The sequence below is a fragment of the Acanthochromis polyacanthus genome, chromosome 7, assembly GCF_021347895.1.
Source record: "Acanthochromis polyacanthus isolate Apoly-LR-REF ecotype Palm Island chromosome 7, KAUST_Apoly_ChrSc, whole genome shotgun sequence".
NCBI lineage: Eukaryota > Metazoa > Chordata > Actinopteri > Pomacentridae > Acanthochromis > Acanthochromis polyacanthus.
Window position 1 is genome coordinate 37,348,485 of NC_067119.1, and position 20,080 is coordinate 37,368,564.

The 20,080-nt window shown below is 40.0% G+C and overlaps 2 long non-coding RNA genes across 3 annotated transcripts; both read right to left on the reverse strand.

The window, feature by feature from the left end:
• Window positions 1-5,887: 5,887 nt before the first annotated feature.
• On the reverse strand, window positions 5,888-11,523 carry LOC127534738 (uncharacterized). Of its 2 annotated transcripts, none has more exons than XR_007943106.1 (5): window positions 11,400-11,523; window positions 9,049-9,102; window positions 7,117-7,278; window positions 6,929-7,021; window positions 5,888-6,490 (listed from the first exon to the last, which is right to left on the reverse strand). It is a non-coding gene; the product is annotated as an uncharacterized LOC127534738 (long non-coding RNA). The 2 variants fall into 2 exon arrangements; XR_007943107.1 differs by lacking the exon at window positions 11,400-11,523 and adding an exon at window positions 9,735-10,388.
• A 1,785-nt stretch (window positions 11,524-13,308) lies between these two features.
• Window positions 13,309-19,874, reverse strand: LOC127534739 (uncharacterized). Its single transcript, XR_007943108.1, has 4 exons — window positions 19,451-19,874; window positions 15,446-17,044; window positions 15,182-15,337; window positions 13,309-14,815 (listed from the first exon to the last, which is right to left on the reverse strand). It is a non-coding gene; the product is annotated as an uncharacterized LOC127534739 (long non-coding RNA).
• Window positions 19,875-20,080: the final 206 nt, after the last annotated feature.

Below are 20,080 nucleotides of genomic sequence, written 5' to 3' on the forward strand. Positions count from 1 at the left end.
AATCCCGGCCTGGGCCTGGGATCTTTCTGCATGGAGTTTGCATGTTCTCCCTGTGCATGTGTGGGTTTTCTATAAGCACTCTGGCTTCCTCCCACAGTCCAAAGATATGCTGAGGTTAATTGATTACTCTAAATTGCCCGTAGGTGTGAATGTGAGTATGATTGTGTGTCTGTATATGTAGCCCTGTGACAGACTGGCGACCTGTCCAGGGTGTCCCCTGCCTTCGCCCGAGTCAGCTGGGATAGAATCCAGCACCCCCCGTGACCCTAGTGAGGATAAAGCGGTGTATAGAGAATGGATGGATGGATAATCATAAGTCAATAAAAGCAACAACACTCTCCCTTCCACACACACAAAAGTAAATTAGTCTTGTGACTTGTGACTCCCACCACTGAATCTATGGTCTCACTATCTCCTGACAGAGATACACAGTGATAAACATTAACATGCATAAGTAGATATAGCATTGATATAGCTGATAAACTGTATAAAATAGATTTTACTTTCAACAATGTTAACACAGTTGTGCAACAGAATGGGCGGTGGTAGTTTTGGCAGCATGTGGTGCTTCTGTTCAGTCTGGGTCAGGATTTCTTTGTTGAACTGTTAAGTGCACCCTCAAAAGTAGAGAGAACAGTTGGTTAAACCTTTATTACATCCTTGAGCAAATAAAAGCAAACATAAATTAGATCTAATCCTACAACTTGATCAAAGACAGAATGAATATCTCAACATTATGAAACAATGTCATAATTAAAAGACAAACTATGACAACACATACTGTGGATGAAAATGTACTTTCACTGTTTAACCTTTTTCACAGCAGACATTTGGATTGGTCACAGGTGGAATACCTGATGAATGAGATCCACAAAGGTTCTTAAACTATGACAAAAAACAGCTGCACAACAGCAGCAGCTCCTCTTAGAGGAATTCAGCATCAATACACAGTGTTCTCTGCTGTGACAAGGTCAAATGCCTTCAACATCATTATCACTAAAAATGTAAAGCAAGGAGTATTAAACATTCACACTCAACGTTAGTGCTGCTTAACCTGGTGACAGATGGTGATCATTTCGGCATGTTAACACTGCTACTCATAATTAAGGTAACAACTACTATTAGCAAATAGCTTTTTAAAAAAAAAAAAAAAAAAAGCAAACAACATTATGGGCATTGTGTAAATTTTAAAAAATACATCCTTTACCTATACCTTTGATGGTGAGCCAGACCACTGAAGTAGACCTGCTCAGCCTTCTGTAAGGATATTTTCCTGCACAGACAGGCTGTATATGATAGCCTACCAAAAGAAAATGTTTCATTGTTAAACAATATAGTTTGCATACACTACCAGTCAAAGGTCTGGACACACCTCCTCATTTGATGTTTTTTCTTTATTTTCATGACTACACTGTAGATTCTCACTGAAGGCATCAAAACTATGAATGAACACATATGGAATTATATAGTAAACAATGAAATGTGAAATAAGTCAAAACATGCTTTATTGTTTAGATTCGTCAAAATACCCACCCCTTGTTTTGATTACTGCTTTGCACACTCTTGGCATTCTCTGAGGTAGTCACTTGAAATGTTAAGATCTTGAAGCAGAGACTCACGTGCAGGCAATGACAAGTCGAGCACAGTGAATGCAGAATAACAGAATGTATTACAAAGATATTTTACTACAAGAGATAAACCAAGCAAGACAAACCAAACTGAAACTCAAGGAGGACCTCTAGCGGCGGGAGGCTAAATAACAGGGATGACAACTAAGCAAAAACCCAGAGGAACTGTCTGACCCAAAACACCGTAACACAGTGGCAGGAAAGACTAAACCAAAAATACTCTCAAGCTAATCCTGACAAATCTAAATGTGACCCAAACTATAAACATAAACTAAGACTAGTCACAGAATCAGAAACGCTATAAACAGGAATTCAAGAAAAGTTACGTCTGCCATAAACTAACTAGACTGGGTACAGGAACCGACTGTGAAAGAACCGGGCCAAGGGAGAAGCAGATCCAGGTGGCGGGGATGGCGTGTGGCCGGAGCGGAGACAGAGACGAGCAGGTGCTGCAGCGGAATGACGTTCCGGTGCGCGTTTGGAGCTGAGGTGGAGACGAGCAGGTGTTGTGCCGTAGAAAGCACCCCTGCCGGGAAATGTACCCCCTCGCGGGAGCGCGCACTCACCACTCATCTGTAGGGGAAGTGAAGCGCTATCGCAGACAAACGCAGGGGAGAATACTATTTTACGATTTAATTATTTGTTAAGGAGATTAGGAGAGAAGAACATCGGTTGCTTACAGTCTCTAAAGCTCCTCTAAAGAGTGTAAATAACAGATGTTCTTTTCAACTCAGAGTCGGATAAAAGTCGGATAATAATGAACGCAAACTAACACCTTATAGTATGTTCTTTGAAAATATAACCCAGACATAATTACAAAATGAAATAAATTGTTTTAAGGAGCAAGTTTAATTCATTGGACTTGAGTTTCACAAGGCTAAATATAATCAAGCTTTCACTGCAATATCTTGGTACAAAAATATGCATGTTTAATTGGATTGACCTGTAGCCTATACAACCTACATGCAAGATATTCAATATATTCAATACAAAGCATTAGATGCTGGGACCATCAGAAAAAAAAAATACGGGGCGGGGGGGGCGGGGGTGTTTTACCCTGCCGTGAAAAGCACCCCCCTGCTAACTTTTAAGAGGAAGGTGCCACATGCATGAAGCTGACTCTGGTTACTCCAACTGGTCCCAACTTTATATTCTGAAAAGCATTTGATGCTGGGACCATCAGAAAAAAAAGGACGGGGGGGGGTGGTGCTTTTCAAGGCAGGGTTCAACACCAACCCTGCCGTGAAAAACACCCCCCTGCTAACTTTTAAGAGGAAGGTGCCACATGCATGAAGCTGACTCTGGTTACTCCAACTGGTCCGAACTTTTTATTCTGAAAAGCATTCAGGCACCTGGAAATTGCACCGAAGGATTAACCGGACTTGTGCAAGTCCACAATTCTCGTTACACAAAGAAGCAGTACGTTTCAGATGTGCCTTAAAATAATATCCACAGTTGTTCCTGTAATTAACTCAAATGTTGTCAATAAACCTATCAGAGGCTTCAAAAGGCATGACATCATCATGGCTTTCCTAAATTGTTTCAAGGCATAGTAATCTTAATGTAAACTTCTGACTTTGAAGAAAGATTTTTAAAAATCCTTCCCTTTTTTTGGCATTCAGCAAATAGAAATAATTTTGGTAATCTAACCAGGGGTGAAAGTAAGCCGGAACGGTCCGGAACTGTGTACAGGCAAAAGATCTGGTGGCGGAACGCAGTTCTGTGAAAAGCTCTGCTGGCGGTACACCGCTCTTCCACCGGTATCTATGGGTACGCCGGTACGCCCGCCGCCCGGCCTGCCTGCTATCCATAGATATCGACCGGAGTTCACTCAGCAGTACGTGAGTGCGCATGCGTGTCTACTTCCGTAACACAGCGATTGTTATGGCCAGTAGCAGCCAATAGCAAATAGGTGCGCTTGATTTATTGCACTGGGGCGAGCAATAAATTACACCTGAAATTCCACACGTTCTTGTGATTGGCTGAAAAACTTTCAACAGGATTTACAATGGTTAGCATCGACGGAATGGGGTGAAAGTAAGCCGGAACGGTCCGGAACTATTACTAATAGTTCCGGCAAGAATTTAAAACTACTTTCACCCCTGGTTAAAAGATGTGTTTTACAATGTGTATGAGTACTGAAAACTATTCAAACTGACTGTACACACACAAACATAACTGAACACTGTTAAACCTGACTGTTGATGCAATCAGTTAAGCTGCCTTTGTTAAAGGTATAATTTGTTGTGTTAATTATTAAATGTATTATTGTTATATATGTTATTTTTGTTGACGTGCGTAATTTCATGATATCTGACCGTATGAACACCGAAGACATTTCTTTGTTTCTGGGGAAATACAGATCATTGTTTTTAAGTAGTTCCACAGTGGAGGCACTGCGCTGGCAGGCAGTTGATGTACTGCACATAAACTATAAAAATATACAATAAGGTTTCGTCTTTTTTCTTCTTTATAGGAGACTGATGCTGGTAGACCATATGTAGCGTTATGTTTACAACCTTTCCAAAGACTTTCTGTTTGCACTTTTCTTACTGCACTAAATGTACATTGTTCAGGCTTCATCAGTTCTAAACTGACTGGTTAGCAGTTCCAGATTTTATACTCTTCATGAGCCATTAACACTATTGAAGCTCCAGTCTGCTGGGTGTGTGTTTGCCCTCATTATACTCTATATATGTTCTATGTGTAATAGACAAATGAACAATCCACTTATTTTAGCATCAGCTGCAAAGCAAAAACACACATTTTTTAAAATGTATTTAATTGTAATGAAATTCAGACATCAAGGGGTTAATTATTTACTAGGCAGAGAATAGCTTCCTGTTACAACAGATCTAGAGTGGCTAATTATAACTAAATAACTAGATACAGACTTATCAACAAATACACTTAGCTATATGCAAAATAGAACAACTATATAGTCTTTTTGCACTCAAAACATTTATGCATTTATTAGGTTAGTGGAGGAGTTTCATAAAAAATCCATTCATTACTCACTGTGCTAAAACACTTTAAAGGTTTAAAATGGTCCAGCAGCTGGTGGTCTGAGGGCTGGTCTGTTTGAAGTCATGATGCTGGATTGTGTCCTGTTTCTTAAGTTAAGTTCAATGGTGAAAAAGTACAAAGAAGAGTAGCAGTTAATAGCATCTCATTCTGACAGCTTCCAGGAAAACCGAAATACAACTAACAATATTCTATCCGTCTCCAAGTTACTCAGCACTGCCTCAATCCAGTAGACACAGTGATGTTTGCTCTGACAACTTTAGACCCACTTCACACTAAAACTTCTTCAGCACTGCCCCCAAGTGGCACACCTCTGCAGCATCATACATTATAAAAAAATATTCTATGCCTCTATTAAAGTTTCTGTATATAAATGAATTATAGTATATTCACTGGTTCAATTAAAATTCACTGACACAGACCGGTTTTCTGTCATAAATCTGTGTCAACATAGGGAGTAATTTCATTCACCTTTGTTCCTGCATTTGGGCTGGAAGTCGTCTCTCAGCAGCCTTCTGAAAATTAAACTCTTAACCTATACGGGCTGTTCTGGTCAAATTTGACCTATTTGACAACCTTAATAAATATGCCTTAAATCCTATTCTTTAAGTTTACCAGTTTAATAACTTTTCCAAAACCGCCCAAGAATACACTGTAAAAATTATCAGGGTCATTCAACTTAATATTTTAAGTTCAATTCCTGCCTTAAAAATGTAAGTACAGTCAACTTCAAGAAAAGCTTTTTTCAACTCAAGAATGCAAGTTTTATAAGTTCCCTGGATGATGATATTTTTTTGTTTGCACTTGATACTCTGCGTTGAAACAAGTCACAAAATTAAGTTTTCCATTCCAGAAAACTTGCATTCTCTCGTCAGGGAAACTTAGTTAGATGCTATTTCAACTCATATAATTCATTTATAACGATTGGTAATTGATGATCATTTGTTGTTTGAACTTTATACTCTGAGTTAATACAATACAAAATATTATGTTGTCCATTCAGGTAAACTTGCGTTTTCTAGTGAACGGAACACACAAGTGCACATCCTTTTAGCTTATATTTTACAGTTAAAATTTCTATTTTCAATTGCCTTTTCAAGTTAACTCATATTTTTAAGGCAGCAATTAAACTTAAAATTACATATTAAGTAGACTTGTAGTTTCCAATTTTATCCCGACTTGACTAATAAAAGCAATTTCACCAGTTTCTTATGAGAATTGAATACACTTACGACTCAAATGTTCAAACATTTATTTTCACAATTACCCCAAAAATTGGATAACATGAAAACAAGTGTAGCCATGCAGATAACAGTATAATTTCACAAGAGAGTCCTGGAAAGTACACAGTGAACAGTAAACAGTCTCAACCTCCACATTTACCCTCACACGCAGTGTTGTTTTTCACTGAACATAGTTCAGGACAATCCTGTAGGTTTATGTAGAAAATAGTTAACAGTCCTCAACATGCACACACAAACAGTGTTGTTTTGAAAAAAATCAAGCTGTTACAGTTTGTACCTCAAGATTTTGTTTCTCAGTCCATGTGCTCAAGCCGAGGCCTGGTCTGGTTTAATCTTCATCACAACTCTCTGAAGAAACTCAAATGAGTACTTCATGGCATCGGGATACTTGAGATTCACACAGTAGATGATGCCCATAAGCATGGCGAAGCTTTGTGCCACATCTTTAATGTTGTGAAGCACAATGGTCTCCTCGACCACAACTGCCACATCGAAGATCTCAACTGGAATGGCACCTTGTTGACCACCTTCAAAGCCTATCAGGAGGCCAAGCTGCATCCCCTTCATGGCTTCATCCAGAATCCCAACATGAGCCTTGAAAAGAAGAAATAATGTATGACCATTTTTATATGCAAGCTCGGGATGCACAACAGTTAATCACCGTTTATGTGCCAACACTTTGCTCTGCTTTTATACTTCCTTCCCCTACCTCCCACCCTTGCTCACGCTCACACACAAACACGCTCAAAGACTTGTCCCTTTCTAGTTACGTAGCGCTAGTTACGGAAGGCGGAAACCAGTCCAGCCCTGTCCGACCCCACCGCGAAGCTAAGGAATAGCATTTATAGATAACCTATTTTGATGCTATAAAACTCATCTTAAAGTGTGTATTTTGATCAGGCATATATCTAAAAGTGAGACCTTTTTTGTAATTACTTAGAAACTCCTTACAGGCCCTTTAAAAAAAAAGGTGAAACAGACAAAATGTACACAAACACATAGTTTTGCATTACAAAATGATTGTGGTCTTACATCACACATCCTGATGATATTTGATGGATCTTCGCCTGATATGTAGTGTGGCAGACCAAGTAGGACAGCCACCCTTCTCCTCTCATTTGTTTCCTACAAGACAAAAAGACAAGCAGTAAGATAAAAAAAAATAAACAAAAAACACCACAAATGGTGGCTAATTTTCTATCATCCACACTTTCACTTACATCTTTAGCAAGACAGTCCAGAATTGCTTTGAGAGACTGCTTCTTTCCAGACTTGGTTCCTGCTTTGTATAGCTCAAGCAGTCTTGGGACCAGATCATCAAGTCTGTGGAGAAAATTTTCCAGAAGGTCTGTGGTGACGATTCTCTTGAATTCTGCCCTTATCTGAGGAGATAGAAAATGATCCACATATTTCTCAATAGGACACAGTCCACAATGTCTAATAGAAAATGATTAAAATCTCTTTGTGTAATTAACCATTGGGTACCATTTAACCCTTTGCAGGTTGCTTTAATTCATGGCCTTTTGAGGTCACCAGCTCACAAAAAATGCTATAAAAACATAACAAGATTGTTTTTTGTGCCTCTTTTTGTTCAAATCATTCAACCAACTTCAGTCCTAATAAAAAATACCAAATATGTAATGATTTATTTTATTTTAAGCCTTTAAATGCCAGTTAGATTACATGAAGTCACTGTTTTTATTCAAAACAAAAAAAACACAAAAAATGACTTATATTCACCAAAATAAATGTTCATAAAAGATCATGCTTAGATATACATAAAATTGGTAACAAAAATTATTTTAATGCATTATTTTTTTAGTGTCAGAATCATCACTTATGAGCCTTGAGGTAAGCAGAGTACATTAATGTCCACTCACAAAACATGCTATAGAAATATAACAAATTAATATTTTTGCTTATGTTTTTGCTCAATTCATTCAATCAACTTCAGTCCTAATAAAAAAGACCAAATATGTAATTATTTTTATTTTAATCCTTTAAATACCATTTCAATTACATGAATCAAACATGAAATCAAATTGGCATTTAAAGGGTTATAACAAAATAAATAATAAAATATTTGGTATTTTTATTAGGGCTGAAGGTGATTGAATAATTTGAGCAAAAAATATTAATATGTTATATTTATATAAACTAAGAAACGATTTCCAGAACATGAAACGATTTCCAAACCAAGAAACGATCTTCGAATGAAAAACGCTGCATTACCGGTCACTACGAACGGAGCAGGGGGGACTCTCAGCGTAACAGATGGGATGGAGAGAGAAATCGTTTTTTAGTTTGCAAATCGCTTCTTGGTTTGGAAATCGTTCATGTTCTGGAAATCGTTTTAGTTTGCAGATCGTTTTTTGGTTTGGAGATCGTTTTCTCCTTTGCATCGTTCCTCTTTCAGCAGCGCGTTTTGGTTTTTTTCAGCGCGTTATTTCATTTGCACCACGATCCTCTTTTGTACCTCGTTTAGACCTGTGTTTGAGTTTGTGATTTTGCATCGTTTCTGTACTTGAAGCTGTTTTCCTAAATTGAGGAGTTTTGGAAAGTTGCAGATCGTTGGTCCGTCGGCCACCGTAATATAGCATGTTTTTGTGAGGACATTTTTGTCCTCTGGTCACCTCCAAGGTTCATAAACTATGAATCTGGCCCTGCCAAAAAAAAAAATGCATAAAAATCAGTTTTATCACTAATCTTGTGTATATTTATGCTTCAACTTTAATAAAATCCCCAGTCATCTTACATTTATTATACTGAATATAACTAATTTTTGTGAGGTTTAAAAAAAAAACTGACATGTAATCAAACTGGCATTTAAAGGTTTAAAATAAAAAACTTATTTAATACTTTTTTATCAGGACTGAAGTTGACAGACTGATTTGAGCAAAAAAAAGTACAAAAATATTTACCTGTTACAATTTTACGGCAGTTCTTCAGATAGGACATTAACGTCCTCTGATTACATCAAGGGTTGTACATTGTATGTTCCTTGATATGTTTTGCAAAATCAACATGGGATTGTAACAGTGTTAGACAGTTGGGGAAAATGCAACTCAATCCTCTTCTTTCACATCCATGAATGTCTTTGTAATGAGTGACAATTGTTCTTTTACTATAAGTAGAAAAGCTGCAAAACTTACAGTTCAACTTCATCCACGGTGGTGGTCAAATTTGATAAAATTGATCATCTGCACCTAAAACACAGAACATAGTACATTACCATTAGCCAGAGGAACTGGAAACAGACACCCCCTCCCACACACACACACACGTTTGTTTTTCTATACCGGTGGGGACTTACCATTGACTCCCATTCATATCTAACTCCTAACCCTTACCCTAACCCTAACCTTAACCATCACCAAATCAATGCCTAACCCTAAACAAACGTTTGTGCACTTTTACATTTATTATTAACAACAATATGACCAAGAAAACGGTGTTGCCACCCGTGGGGACCTCATTTTAAGTCCCCACCGTAAGACAAGTCCCCACCTTTATAGCAAATAGTCAGGTCAAAGTCCCCACCGGTATAGCAGAAACAAGTACACACACACACACACACACACACACACACACACACACACACACACACACACACACACACACACACACACACACACACCCCAAAAGAGCATGCGAGGCAAGAAAGAAAAAAACTTGGGACATGGCTAATTACTGGTCATTGTACAGGGCGTATCCTGGGGCGCTAATTCACCTGCAAACAGCACCATGCACAAAAATCTTGAACATAATACACAACCATTCGTTAAAAGAAGTGGAAACAGAGCCCCTCATCCCTCCTCACACACACCCTTTTACCAACCAAGATGCTTCCTTCGCCGTACAGGGGTCCTGAGGAAAATCTAAGCTCTCCCTTTCAACAGTGGAGGGCAGCATTACGCATTCTATTGTACAGCCTGCCGGAATTAAAAATACATCCTTTTTAAAAAGAAAAGCTTTACGAGCTGCTTCTTGTTGAGGTTTTAAGGACAAATTCAGCCCGTGCAAAACAGAGGAAACCGCACGAGAGAAACCTTGCTCTGTTGCGGTCGCATCGTTAACTCCCGCCTCTGGTGCTCTGATTGGTTCGGTCTGATCTGCTCGGAGCTTGAAAACCTGTCAAAATCATAGACTGTATATATAGTGGACGTAGCATCTGGCTCCAGAATTGAAGCCAATCCGGAAGTGTCAAAAACTTGCAATATCCCGCCGTCCGCTAGGGTTGGCTCCAAAAAGCTTTTGCTCCATAGACCCCAATTCATTTTTGGAAAAAATAAAATTTGATAGACTGATTTTCTACAGCTCAGGATTTTTTTCCTGTTAGTTTTTATGGTCAAAATGAGAGATCAGGTGGCCGATCTTAAAATAAATCAATACTGAATTTTAAATAAATCGTTAAAGTTGGCGGAGCCAGGGGGCGTGGCTATACTTGATAGACAGCAACAGAAGCCTCTGCAGTAAAACGTGGGCGGGATAAGAGAGTTCTCAGCCAATCCTGCCCCCAGTTGCTCTCCAGTCCAGTCTGTTTGATGACGCTTTTTACGTCACTGACTCCAAAAAATCCAAAACGGCGACCAGGAAGTAGCAAAATCCGGGTTTCATTTTCTCGCCGTTGAAACCAACGGCGAGAAAATGGTTAGTTTACGCCTGGTCAAAATGTGTCAATGGAGGAGGGCTAGACCGTATTCCCGTATATCCCTTATAACGGGAATACAGTCTAGCTAAACTAGGCTAATCCTGAGGCGCCAGCTCACCTGCAAACAGCACAATGCACTAAACTCTTGCTCGTTGTCTGCATTTTCCCTTAATAAAATTTTTAATTTCCAGTGGAGTACAGTTTAGCTAGGTTCACTTCCAGCAACTTTACTCAGCAGTAACAGCTAAACACGTTTATCAAGCCAAAACCCGCTGAGCCTCTGGCGCACGAAAAAAAATGGGACATGGCTGCTTACTGGCGCACAAAAACGCTTCTCCTGAGGCGTTCAGTCGCCTACAATCACGTTACGATGCACAAAGGTGTTGTTAGCTGTCTGTATTTTATTTTAATTTTATTTGAGTGCGCCTGTTACCTTGACAGTAACAGGCAATCGGTGTGTATCGCAACCAAAAGGCGCCGAGACTGGCGCGCACGAAATAGAAAAATAAAGGACATGGCTATTTACTGGCACACAATGCTACTCCTGAGGCGCTGACTAGGCTGCAAAAAGCACTGTTACCAAACATAAGTCATAGCAAGCACCATGAATGTGCTTTTGAGCGAGTACATATTACAAAACTCATCCTAGCTACCCGTAATTCATTTTAATCAAAGTTATAACAGTACACTCGGTTATGGTTTAGCTCGCTTCACCTCCACTACCATTGCTCGGCATTACCAAGTTGTTGTATCAATGTCTCCTGTTTAAAAATATCACCGCGAAAGAAATTACTTTATTTACAACCAATTTTCAAACTGGATTGCATTAAAATTTTGGTGACAGCAACTGACCTTAATCCACTCGCTCCTCTCCCGCTATGTCCAGAGGGCACTGTCACGTCGCCACCGGTCGTGTCAAGCTTGCAGATAGAAAGTAGTCCTCCGCCACTTGACTTTTCACGTCCTCAATCTGCTCAGGGGGTGTTTTCTTCTACAGTTCATAGGCAACAGCAACCGGATGGAGCACCTGCTCAAGTGTGTGAAAAAAATCTAATCATAATTATTAGTCTTTTATAAGATGAAGTCCAAATTTATGGCACTATTTGTACCTCGCATTAATACTGCCGCCATCGCCAGTTTTTGAGTGATCCGGTTACCATTTTTAAACTAACATTGTCAAGTTGTGTTAACATATTTAAATTGACATTTAATTGAACTGGCTTGTTGAGTTGCAATCCCAAAAACTCATAAAATTAAGTTCAAATGTCAAAGCTCATTATGTTCATTGGAAGTAACTTATAAAAATAAGTTATAACTAATTGAGCTTGTCACTTTTAACAGTGTATAAAAATAATTCAAATACTGCTTCCCTGGGGGTTCTTTGTCATGCTTGACCGATATTTATTGAAACAGAATTAAAGTCACCTGAAAGGTCAAACTGCTTTTCTCTGGCCTCATCAGTTTCTGGGCAGCCTATGATTCTTTTAAGAGAGCTGCTGTCTGTTCTCTGTATCTGACAGGTCTGGATGGGCTCTACCAGCGCCGGGCTCAATACAAGGATAGAGCAGACTTCGCTAAGTGGCACTGTGCTTTAAAAATCACTCCCAACACCCCGTCTCACAAAAATGTTCCTCAACTTTCATTTTTAACTTTGATTCTTGCTGTAACGGTCTGAAGTTATCCAATGCGGATAAAACAACCTGGAGTGGAAAAAAAAAATATTGAAAATTTACGGGACTGTAACACATGAACTGCATAAATACCACAGGAGTAACTCGCATCCACACACTGACACACCACACCTCTGACAGGCACCCTGACCATTGTGGAGAACCAGCATCTGGCAGATGGTTAGACACACAAATTTAAATTCCACGCTCCAAAAAAAGCACTTTCTCAGTGTAGTGATTGAACACAAACAGTATGTTACACATCTCAGTGCACGGCTGGCCCGTCAGGCTTCCTTCTAATGAACTGTGTAACAGTGGATACGTAAGCCACAACCCCAAGAGAGGAGATGCTACTGTGTGCTGACAAGATGACAATCAGTGTTTCTTTCATCTACCACTTAACATCCTCCCCTGCTTTTCTCTCTCAGTGTGGCATCGTGCCCATCATGGAGCCTGACATTGTTCCAGACGGTGAGCATGACCCCCAGCGCTGCCAGTATGTGACTGAGAAGGAGGGCGAATGTTGGAGGCAGCATGTCAATGTGGTCCACCTCTAATGTAGTTCATAGAATACAATAGGAGCTCAACTAATGCACTCGAAAAAGATAACAAAAAATGTGTAAAAAAAAAAAAAAACATTATATCAACAAACTTTAAAAATTGAAAAATCATAATTTTAATGGATAGGATGATGCCTAAACTGATCATGTAGGATGTGTGGTTCCATCAGGAAATGCACATTTGTAAATCGAAGCCTAGAATTGTGATATTTTATCTGAAACACTTTATTCCTATGTGTCTCATTTTAAAAAGGCCAAAAATAAACAGTCTAAGCTGACAAGATTCTGAAAAAAATAGATTTAAAAATAGAGACTATTCAAGACAAATGTGGGCTGTGTTTACACAGTGTGAATATAGACAAGTATGAAAACTAATTTCAAGTGTAAGTAACAAAATGTCTATAGTATGGAGAGTAATCCCAACCAGTATTAATAATGAGTATTGGCATGAGCCCTGAAAAAACCCTCCACTGCTACTTCAAATGATTTTCATCACATGGTAATGACACAATAAAACAATCAAAGAGTAAATGCTTTGGGAGGTGTTTTTATTTTAAAACCTTGTTTCTGTTCATGAGGTCTCAATCAAGCAGAGCAAAGTTCATTTCCTACCAAAAAACTTACAGCTTAAGTGTGGCGCTCTCATCTAAACACACTTCAATCTCCTCCAAGACTCCCACAACAGACTAACAAGTGTTTTACTCCCCCACATAACCTGACAGGGGAACAGCAATCATTTCACAACATTTGAAGCTTTACATGGTGTCATTTCTGTCTTTCGGCTGAGAAATAGTGGGCTGGGTGGGTGTTGAAGGTGGTCTTCCACTCCGGTCTGCAGTTATTGTCAGTGTGCAGACTTTGAAAATGGTGTTTTTTTCCTCACGTTTGTGCTCATCCTGGTCTGGCTGTTGGCTTCTGAGTTGTGCTACAGCTTGAATGTCAGCAGGAAACCACTCTAGGCCTTTACATGTAAAGTGCTGCTTATGACATGAAATGACCTCTTACATTAGCCTAGCTTAGCTAGACTGTATTCCCGTTATAAGGGATATACGGGAATACGGTCTAGCCCTCCTCCATTGACACATTTTGACAGGTTTTCAAGCTCCGAGCAGATCAGACCGAACCAATCAGAGCACCAGAGGCGGGAGTTAACGATGCGACCGCAACAGAGCAAGGTTTCTCTCGTGCGGTTTCCTCTGTTTTGCACGGGCTGAATTTGTCCTTAAAACCTCAACAAGAAGCAGCTCGTAAAGCTTTTCTTTTTAAAAGGGATGTATTTTTAATTCCGGCAGGCTGTACGATAGAATGCGTAATGCTGCCCTCCACTGTTGAAAGGGAGAGCTTAGATTTTCCTCAGGACCCCTGTACGGCAAAGGAAGCTGTTAAAACTACAAAACGTCATAGCGGAAAGGCAATTGTTAGGTCGCTTAGTGATTGTGTCACACACGTGTTATGCTGATTGGCTCTCTCCAGTTCAAGCTGTGATCGGTAGTCCCGCCTCTGGGCTAGATTTGGTTCAATGGAGCAGTTCCAGACTGACTTTATGTGTATTTGTAATTCACAATATAAAGGCTGTCTGGTCCCCAGGCAACTCTTATATACCCTGGGAACACAATGGAGCTTCAGCATGTCAGGGGAAATTCACATTTTTACAGCAGCAAGCATATTTACACCAGGAAATAAACATAATAATTACAATATGTACAAGGATGAAAAATAAAAACTAATAAATACTTGAAAATAAATGCCAGTTCTATTGTGTTGTTTTGTTTTTTATTTGAAGATCTCTCTTTTCGCAGTGAGATCAGATCAAGCACGTGGTACCAGTGTGAAGGAAAAAAAACTTCCTGTTGTTGGGAAGTTTAAAAAAAAAAAAGCTCCATTTGGGGTGAGGAAAAAAAAACTTCCATCTGGGAAGTTAAAAAAAAACCTCTGGTTGCATTGAGGGTAGAGCGGATGGTAAGAACATGAATAGTTTGGAGGTTGCTGAGGCCGATAACAGCAGATCAGAAACATGCAGCTCCAGAGCCAGACAAGCCTGCAGAGGACAAAACACAAAGTCAGTGACATACAAAGGTGGTCTAACTGTATGAAGACACAAAGAGGAGAGAAGAGGAATGCATCATTGGAAATCCTCCAGCAGCCTGGCTTGGAATATTAACATTTTGAGAAAAGCTGGGTCTAACAATAAGCTGAATGCAGCTGAAGCTGTCATTCCCAGCATCTGCATGGACACTGAAGTCGCCTGTTATAATGACTCTGTCTGTACTGAGAGTAAATCAGTGAAGAACTCTGAAAATTCAGATAACTGCATTTTGTCAGACTGTGATATGATACATACTCAATCCCTGTGTCACCATGCAGTGTCTGTTGGGTCATTCTTTTTCAAGCACATTTCAATTACCGGTGCATCCAGTAAAGTCTCGCTAAAGTCGTTCTTTCTTCTCCTCACCGGCTGGTCGTCGTCTCTGGCTTCATCTCTGTTGGGGCTCGGTCACTCATCTTCAAGTCGTCTTTTGGGGTCGTCCTTGTCTTGGTCTTGGGTCCTGGGATCATCGGTCTGAAAGAAATGAAAAAGACAAACGTGGCAGAATCTTGTCGAGGTGTGTTATTGCTGAGATTTCAAAATATTAGATGGATGAATGCAAAATCAAAATCCCAAACTCACCTTTTCATGCAGCAGCATTCACAGGGATCCTTACGTGCCTGTTCTTCTGGAAACTTCCCTCTGGCAGCGAGACCTTCACCCTCACACTACATTTACTATCTTAAATAACACATTTAACCACCCCTATTAATCCCGGTGTGACTCTCCTGAACTGTGATCTTGTCACTGTGGACTCCACTGTGGGTCCAGGGTGGGATACAGACACACACATGTCGCTTCTCTGTGACATGCCGTCTGCATCCTGTTCACCTTCTGACAGAGCGGAGCTTCACTGTAAGGAGGGGGACCACAGGAGGTTTCCCACGATCCCCCTCAGATCCGCCCACACCTCTGACAGGCACCCTGACCAGAGTCCCACTGACAAGAACCGAGCTCAAAGAATCACACAAAATACAATGGAAGAAAATTCATTCAAATAAAGTTGGAATAGATCTGATCAGACATAATCACAAGAGATTCATTCAAATAAAATCTGACCAGATCACATCCAGAAAATCACACGTAGCGAAAATGTTTAAAATAGAACGGGGTAAATTTAATGAAACGGAAGGTTTGCGAACCTTCTTCCCTGAAGGTTGGCTGGCAGGAGGCTTCTGGGGAGAGAAACTCACACAATGATTAGTAAAAAAAAAATGCTAAGAAGGGACCTCCTGCATGATAGACTAGACTGAGCCTGTACGTTTGTCAGGAGGTCCCTCAACAGAAAAACTTGGATGGGAAGAAGAGGCCGCCTCCGAAGGATGAGTTTGTTCTCATCCTCCGATATCCTGCAACTCCAGCGCCCAGTCAGTGGCGCTGGAGGAGGCTCCGCGGGACGAGAACAAGGAAGAGAGGAGGAGATAGGACAGAGAGGTGGAGGGACGGGAGAAAAAGAAGAGTGCGAAAGGGAGGAGGGGGAGGAGATAGAAGAGGAGGGGGAAGAGGAGGGGGGGGGGGAGAAGGAGACAGGGATAGGGTTGGGACAGGTTTAGGAAGTGGAGAGGAAAGTGAGGGGGGAGAGGGAGGGACAGGGAGAGTGTAAAAGAACCAAGGGCGGAAGGGAGGAGAGAAAGGAGAAAGGGGGGAAGAACAGCGACGACGCTTGAAAGGAGGAGGGGAGGAAGGAGAAGAAGGAGGAGGAGGAGAGACGGAAGGAAGAAGAGAGGAGGGGGGAGGGAGGGGAGAAAAAGCAGAGCGAGAGGGGGAGAAGGAGATAGGAGAGGAGGGGGAAGGGAGGGGAGAAAAAGCAGAGCGAGAGGGGGAGAAGGAGATAGGAGAGGAGGGGGGAGGGAGGGGAGAAAAAGGATAGTGAGAGAGGGAGGAGACAGGAGGACGGAGAGGGAAGGGGGCAGGGAGATGGGAGGGAAGGGGAAAAGAATCAGGAGAGGAGGGGGGAAGAGGAGGGGGAGAAGGAGAGATAGGGGGAGGAGGAGGAAGAGGAGAGATGGAGCGAGGGAGGGGAGAAAAAGCAGAGCGAGAGGGGCAGGAGGAGATAGGAAAGGAGGGGGGAGGGAGGGGAGCAAAAGGATAGTGAGAGAGGGAGGAGACAGGAGGACGGCGAGGTAAGGGGTAAGGGAGGTACCTGGAGGAGTCCGGCCAGGAGATGGAGTCCAGCGTCCTCTGGAAGCAGAAACAAAAACAACATTTCAACACAGACTGTCAGGAAACTGGAGCAAAGAGTATTGAAATAAAAATAATACTAAAATAGTCATTATAATAATTACTGTATTGTGTTTTGTATTTTCTTTAATATTACTACTGTTGCTACTGCTAGATAAAAAATAACAATTATTATTATTAGTGTTATTAATATCGCATTTCTAATTATTTTTAAAAATATAAATACAGATATTTGCTGTTATTCACTTGGACAATACACTATTCCACTATTTTTAACAATGATAATAATACAGTAAACCACTGTGAATATGGATTAAAAATAATGAAAACAACAGGAAATATCTGTGATGTAATTAAATAAAAATAATATTAAAATAACCATAATAATAATTATTGTATTATGTTTTAGGTTTTCTGTAATACTACTACTAGATAGCAAATAACAATTATTATTCTTATTATTTAATGCTATGTTGTTGTATTTTATTTAATTTTTAAAAATACAGATATTTAGTGTTATTTTCACTTGATCAATGCAGTATTCCACTAGCCTAGCCGCGCTAGACAACCCACGGCAACGAATTTAATTCTCTGCCAGGGTGGGTCTAGTTACCCTCCATAAGGCTCGAGGCTGGATTCTACTAAAACTGGCCGGACCAATCACCATGAAGTGTAGAGTCAGAAGGCGGGCGTAACTAAGTGACGACAGAGGCGTGACGATTCTGACAGAAACAACCAGCGCACAATAAACAGTTATCTTTCGACTCGGCTTTGGCCACAGCCCTTAAAGATTTGAAGCTAAAATTCAACTTGAAAGATAAACAAAGGACGGCACTGAAGTGTTTCATTGAGAAGAAAGACGTATTTGGACTTATGCCGATGGGATAGGGCAAATCTTCAATATACCAGTTGGCTCTGCGGCTTCGCTGGTTGGGAAGCTAACGGGACTTAGCCACAATCTGGTGCTCTCGGAACTACGTCAGCCTATTCGTTGCGTTGACTGGTTGTATACCTACCCAATTGCTGCAGAGTGATTTGATAGACAACCTTTTAGCCCGCCTCCCTCCCTGTCGAGCTTCCCTAGACCCTTGTGCCGTCAGAAACATGGGGCAAGCATGGCTAGGCTAGTATTCCACTATTTTTAAGCAACAATCTAGTAAAACACTGAAATAACAAGAAAAATACAGTCTGTTGATTTCGGTATGAGTTATTTTTTCTTTTCTTTTACAGGCAATATGTACATGAATATTATTTTACTAGATGCTTTATGTATTTTACAGCAAATATTTGTAAACTAACTGTATTTTGCTGATTTAAATACAGTGAAAATAGCATACATTTAGTACCAATTGTGGTAAAATAAAAATAACAATGATTGCTCTTTATAAATGCGTGTTTTTGATGTGGATATGATTTACAGGTTTGTTTGTTTTTTAAAGACAACCTCATCCCTTTACACCTGCACGTTCTGACGTCATGACGTCTCTGGGCGCTTCCTCTAATACTTCCATCGTCTCCATGGTTACCAAAGATACACATGTGGAGCATTTTATGAAAAACGTTCCAATCGCCATATTGATTTTTAAGCTTTTGACGTCAAATTAAGCAGAAATAATTTACATTTTATTTCACTCAACATACACTAAAAAAAATGAAATATTTCTTGAAAGAAAAAGCCTAATTTTACAGTCAAACATTGTAAAAGAACAAACAACCGTTTATAAAATACAGATCTTTGACTTTTTTCAATTAGCTAACACAAAAATCATTCATTTTGCTGCTCTCGGCACATGTAAATGAATATCCACAATAAAATAAACAGAATTTTGCTTTGGAAAGTTTAAAAAGAGGCTCTGAGGACCTTCAGTGATTCATATATGTTGGATAATATTTGGAGAATTTTATAAAACGTGGCTCAGTTACCATCTTGTTTGTTAAACTTTTGACACCAATTTATTCAGAAATGATTTACCCATTTTAGCCCTTAATGTGCACCAAAAATAGTCCAATTTTCGAACATTGTAAAATGACAAATAACAATGAATAAAATACAGATTTTGACGTTTTTTTCAGTTAGCTAACACATAAATCGGTCATTTTACTGGTCTCAGCACATTGAAATCAACATCCACATCATACTAAACTAAACTTTTGATTGGAAACTCTAAAAAGAGGCTCCGAGGACCTTCAATGCTTCACACACAACTGATCATATTTGGCGCATTTTATGAGAAATAGAACAGCAGTCATTTTCCTCCAAACCTTGCATGTTAAATTAGATTAAAGTTCATGATCCCAAACAAAATATCGGTTTTATCAACACATTTCCCTGTACGGTTATACAGCAAAACGCAGCGCTCAGAGAAAATCAGCTGATGAGAAAAAGCAGGAACTGAATTTTCTTACCTTCATGCTGACGGTGAGCTTCTTCTTTAAAAAGGTCCTTGTTGTCTGGGATGTCCAACGAAGTGTTCAAAGTGTTTTCCAAAAGGCTTTCCAAAAATTGCTAGCTTTGCAGCAGGCTGGTCAATTTGCACCCGTTCAAGTAAATGTCCAAATGCAAAAGAGAACGTTTTTGAAGGTCAACAGGCCTTTTCTAGGTGCGCGTCACCTTTTGTTGCCATGACACCAATGATGCAAGCACGCGCCTGTGCTCGACCAGTTCTGATCTGGAGCTAAATCAATCATCCATATTGTCCACTTGTGTGTTTCGTTTTTCCACGAGTTTCCATCACCTGTCAGAAATGTGCGGAGCCTCAAAGCTACCTGAACCTTTTCTGACAAGATCAGCCTCTGATTGAAGCATCTCAGTGAGAACGAAGATCGTGAAAAGCCAATTATTGGACTAAAATCATCTTATAGTCCTTCTAAAGTGCTGCGTAATTTTGTGCATAGTGGCCGCTTACCGTCATAAAAGTCTCCTGGCAGCTCTGGTGGAACTCAGGATTCATCCACAGAAGATTTAATACATATAATTAAACCCTAAACCCAGAATCTGTGTGGAACAGGGGCTGAATAGCTGAATATTATTGATAT